Source organism: Ceratotherium simum, chromosome 23, assembly GCF_057802395.1.
Source record: "Ceratotherium simum simum isolate JZ-2026a chromosome 23, ASM5780239v1, whole genome shotgun sequence".
In the NCBI taxonomy this organism is placed as follows: Eukaryota; Metazoa; Chordata; class Mammalia; order Perissodactyla; family Rhinocerotidae; genus Ceratotherium; species Ceratotherium simum.
Window position 1 is genome coordinate 18,638,720 of NC_141922.1, and position 5,536 is coordinate 18,644,255.

Consider the following 5,536-nt stretch of genomic DNA (forward strand, 5'->3'; position numbering starts at 1 on the left):
AGTAGAATATTATACAGTCAGCAAAATGATAAATATGAAGACTTTGTAGAAATAGAGAAAGCTTTTTTTATGTAAAGTTAAATGAAAAGACCAGACAACAGAATAATATGGACAAATACCAGGAGATAGTAAAATTTTTATATCCGTCTCTTTTTTCAATAAGCATCCTCCCTCCCCCAAATCCTCCTCTAATTACTCTATTCCTTCCCAGAAAACAACCTACCCTTAAAGTTTTTACCTACAAAACTCAGTCTTATTTACATTTTGCTTAACAGCCGTGTGATATTGTGATATAATAAGAAATATATATTTGGTCTCTGTCCCAGGTTCCTGGCATAGAGCTTCTAAAACCCTTGTAATTTCCTGAGTGACAAGAGTGAGAGAAGCATCTTCTGTTATTCATAAGCCTGTTTCTACCATACCTGAGTTTATCCTAATCAGGTGACTCTTGGAGGATGGGGGGGTTACCAGAGGAACCAACCACTTGATTAGAGCGTTGGAACTTTCAGTGCCACTCCCCAACCTCAGGGAGGGGAGAAGGGCTAGGGACTGAGGTAATCAACAACAGCCAACAATTTAATCAATCTCGTAATGGAATGGAACCTCCATAAAAACCCTAAAGGAAGAGGTTCAGAGAGCTTCGAGGTTGGTGAACACATGGAGGTGCTGGGAGTGTGACATGTCTGGAGAAGGCGTGGAAGACCGTGTACCTTCCCCTACAACTTGCCTTGTGCATTTCTTGCATTTGGCTTTTCTTGAGTTGTATCCTTTATGATAACCTGGTAATAAGCTGTTTCCTGATAGTGATGGAAACAGGCCTTATGTCTGTATAATGGCTCAGAACCCTGGTTAATGTGCCTTTCTCCAGGTGTGTCACCAATTGAAGGTTTTTTGCGAATTTTGCCTGAGCCTTAATTCTAGTGGAATGTCCACATTATGAGTGATGACTTGGGTCCAAGCCCAGCTAATAATACTGCATTTAAATACACCTCACATTCTAACACTGACATTAGCTTGAATAGTTTTTTCTTTGGTTCAGAAGGAATGCATTTCAGATCCTTGCAGGCCCCCCTCAAGGCATATCTTGAATGAATATCACTAACTATTGTCCTGATTATGAATATAAGCAATGAGTTAATGTATATAAATTATGAATAGCAATAATTATTGCTTGGATTATTGTTATTCTGATGATTTCAGTTTGCAGAATTGTTAGTTAAGAGAAGTTTGATATAAATTAAAGGGATTATTTCCAAATACTTCCTACATAAACTCTGGTCCAGCCAGCCTGGTTTACTCATCTATGAAACACTGAGTGTCGCCCATGTGCTGGTCCTTTGTGTTGGTTACTAGAATAAAACTAGTACCTATGAGATGCTTTGGAGTTTTTAAAGACCCTTTACATTTGTCACAGAGGTATGTGAGTGGTTAAAAGAGGGACTCGAGTCAGACATACCTGGATTTGAATCGCCACTTATAGTTATGTGACCTTAGATAACTTAGTGAATCCCTGTTTTTCAGTTTCTGTAATAATAACACCTACCTATGGGAGTTAGTAGGAACGTTAAGTGAGATTATGCATGGAAAGCAGAAGCACAGAGATTGGTAAACGGCAGGCTCTCAATTCAAACAAACAACAAACCTTGATGTAGGCGGCAGGTAATACTATTTTCCCATCTGGGTGAGTCAGCTAACAGGTGAGTGACTTGCCCATGGTCACACAATCAGCAAAGGACGGAGGCAGGACTGGAACCCAGCCTGATTCCTTTACAGCACGCAGAAGGCTGATTTTCTTTAGTACACAAACACACAGACACACACACACACACACAGGCGCACGCATTAGAATAACAAATGGGAAATGCTTTCTATGCTGTTTAGCAATCCCCTTGTCCCCCAGAACAGTGTGTCAAAATCTTAAAAATTTCCCAGGCTTATGACTAAAAATATAGGGGGTTCTGCTGGGCATGACAGAGATAAATTATTATTCTTGCCATAGCTTCTTCATCTGCAAGATGTGGCTAATGAAACTGTCCACTAGTTAACATAAGGATTAATTACATCTTTGCAATGTGCTTGAATGACGCCACTTATGTGGCAGGCATCCCACTAGGACGGTGATCCTATATGACTGTTGTGACTGAATGATATCTGAGTCATCAGCCCCGTCTGTCGGCACCACTCAGCGCGCAGTGCCAAGCTTCAGCGCTAGGAAACATTGTGCTCTTAACTGTTGGTTTCCCTCCAGTTTTTTTAAGTCCTTTTTTTAAAGAGAAACAGTAGGAAATATATTTCAATTACAGGAGGAAAAACATAATTAAGGTCATCTTTTCTATTTCTCAATCTTTCTGAAGTTTTTGACATTGACCCATTCCTTTCTGAACAAGTCTCCCTTCTCACATTTTAAAATTAATTTTAAACACATAGTACATAATATAGTTGGGAGAAAATTTAAAAGGTACAAAAAGATATGCAATAAAATATCTCCTTCCCACTGCTAGACAGCCTCTGAGTTTCCCTTCCCAGAGGTAACCACTGTTTCAAGCAAATACTGTGTGTATATTTGGGTGTGTGCCTTCTGCACAACACAACTGTGTAATAGCATAGTGCGCACATTGTACTATAACTCATATTCTTAATGCTCTATGTTATCAGAGATCATTCCACTTTGCAGTATACAAAGTTATCTTTTTCTAATAAAGGTTGCATAGTGTTCGATTATATGGATAAACCGTAGCTTATTTAATCAGTTTCTTACTGACAGATATTCAGCTGTTTCCAATCTTTTGCTATTTCAAAAAATGCAGCAATGACTATCCTTGCACATTTAAAAGAAATGTTGGAGTCTATCTGAAGCTTCAATTCCTCAAAATGCATTTAAATATTGCCAAATTGCTGCCAGAGAGGCTGTACCAATGTATATTCTCATCAATAATTCATGAGAGTGCCTATTTCCCCCACACTTCCACATTTTTCCCTAGAACTTAGGCTGGTATCATTACCTGCATATTTTTAAATAATGACTTGTGCTGATGACAGTAACACAGGAACTTCCTTACAAGCTAAGTAATTAAATTCTAGAGCAAGCTATCTGGGAGCACTGGGGAAGTCTTCTATTTAAGCTAGCTAAGAATAAACCACCTTTATGTTTTATGCCCAGAATAGTTTATCACAATAGATAATGATTTTATAAAGAGAAACAGAAAAATCTGGAGTGTCCATCTAGTCTGATTGTTCTCAAAGAATGGTCTGCAGATCACTTGCATCAGAATCACATGGTGGGAGGTGGAAGGGCTTTGGAAAATGCAGATCTCTAGGACCATCCCAGACTTATGAAACTGGAAATCTCTGAGGGATGAGCCAAGTTCTCGTTGGTGATCCTTATAAGGGTCTCCACTCTCATTTGCAAACACTGCTCTATCCTTAAGGTAGGACAATTTGAAGGCAGACAAACATGCTTACTAATTAACTTGTTTATATTACAAACATGATACAATTTTATTGTAAAACATTTCAAAAAGAGAAATAAGCAAAAAGTGAATAGTAATAACATTGATACTGCTTCAAGCACTAGACATGAACTTCTTTAAATTTTTACAACAGTCCTATGAATTCAGTACTGTTATTACCCTCCTTTCCCCCATTTTACAGATGAAGAAACTGAGGCACAGAGGTCATTTTTACAACATGATATTTCTAAGAATGGTGTAGGCACAATTTAAACTTTAGAGCTTGTAGTCTGAAGTTGAATTCCAGAGCGCGCACTCTGTGAATTCTGGAGCACAACCTAGCAATAAATACTGCCCAACATTGGGTGTACGTTGTTTCTGTTCTTGTTTTTTTCTCATGCATCTGTACTTATAATTTCATCAGAGAAAATTTCCTTAGCCCTCCACGTAAACTTGATAACCCATTTTCTCTCAATGTATCTTGGATACAACGAGTAGTGGGTCCAAGAAAATGCAGGGAAGGAACCTCAGGCAATATCTCCAAAAATTATCATCTATGTATACAACGTTTTAGTTTTTATTTTACATCAAGAATATCTTCCTATAAGGCTGTACCAATTTATATTCCCACCAGCTTTAGATGAGTGAGGAGTTTCTTCATATATTTGCTATGCTTGATAATCATTAGGTCCCCAAATGTTGTATACTCTCATTAGACTGTGGAATATTTAGTGCCTTTTTATTCTGTAAAAACTGCTTTTGTTAATTAACATCAAGGACATGGTGCTGAGAAATGTTCTCTAAAATAGACTGTTGGAAACTTTGCTGTTTGAAATTATATCAGTGTGAATGGAACATCCCATTCTTGCCTGAAGGATCAGAACCATACAGGTCATTTTGACACAGGATTTTCAATCCAGGTGCAAAGCTTTAGATGTTTTCAGACCCTATATTCCACATTTATCTTAACTTTGAGATTTCCAAGGAAAGAGGACCTTGGGTCTGCTTCTCAGCTTAGACCTAGACATGATGTTAATTAATCCTTTTGCACATAGTCCTGCTTTGCTTTGAGCCTATCAAAACACTGCTTCATTTAAATTTTGCCAAAACTCCACCCTTCCTCATAATCCAATAATAATCCTATTCTCTTCTGTTTGGTGAGATGGTCCAGGTTCCTCTGGAGTGCAGTCTCCCTTGCTGCAGCAAGTTAATAAATCTAACTCTGAGGACTACAGGTGTGTTCCTAGTGGTCTTTATTGGACGGCTTAATCAATCAAACTGTAGGACCTACATCTAAAAACAACCGGAAAAGTTCTATTCCGTATCTTTTTACAGATTCTTTTAAAAACAAGATGGATTTTCATCTACTTGTAATTTAAGTCCTACCTGGTGAACTAGATTAGTAGTCGAGAACACTTTGCTATTTCACACTTTCAGTGTGAACTTTCAGTTCCTCCAACATTCCAAGCTAGTTGGAGTGGCAGTTTTCTCTGCATGGAAAACGCTCCAGATCTTTGCCTGGGGATTCAGCTCAACCGTTACTTCCTCTGAGAAGTTCTCCCTGACCATTCTTATCTAAAGTGGCCACCTCTCCCCACACCCCGTCATCCTATTTTATCTTCTTTATTTTTCTTGTCACTCTCTGAAATTATCTTGTTCAATTACTTGTTTATTACTTGTCTACCCTCATTAGAATGTAAGCTCCAGGAGAGAAGGCACCAGCATAGCTCTGATAGCCGCAGCACCCTCGGTGTCTAGAACCCCACCTGGCACTTAGTAAAGCCCTCACAAACATTTGTCGAATGAATGAATAAATCAGGACCTTTGTACTTTATTGTCTTCCTTCCCCTTTAAACACCCTCCAAGTGGACCCACCTGGCTTACACTCCGGCGTGAACTCGGTAGAGGGCGTTCAGCCTCGCTATTGGCTGGAGAATTTGTCGTTGCTTCTGGCAACCACTGTTTCCCACCAGTCGTGTCTCACCCCCGCCTGGCCCCGCCCCTCATCGCTCCGCCCCCAGGACCGCCGAGGATCGGCCGAGATGCAAAAACGGTGCTTGCCCTTTAAGCGGTGGGACTTCCAGTCA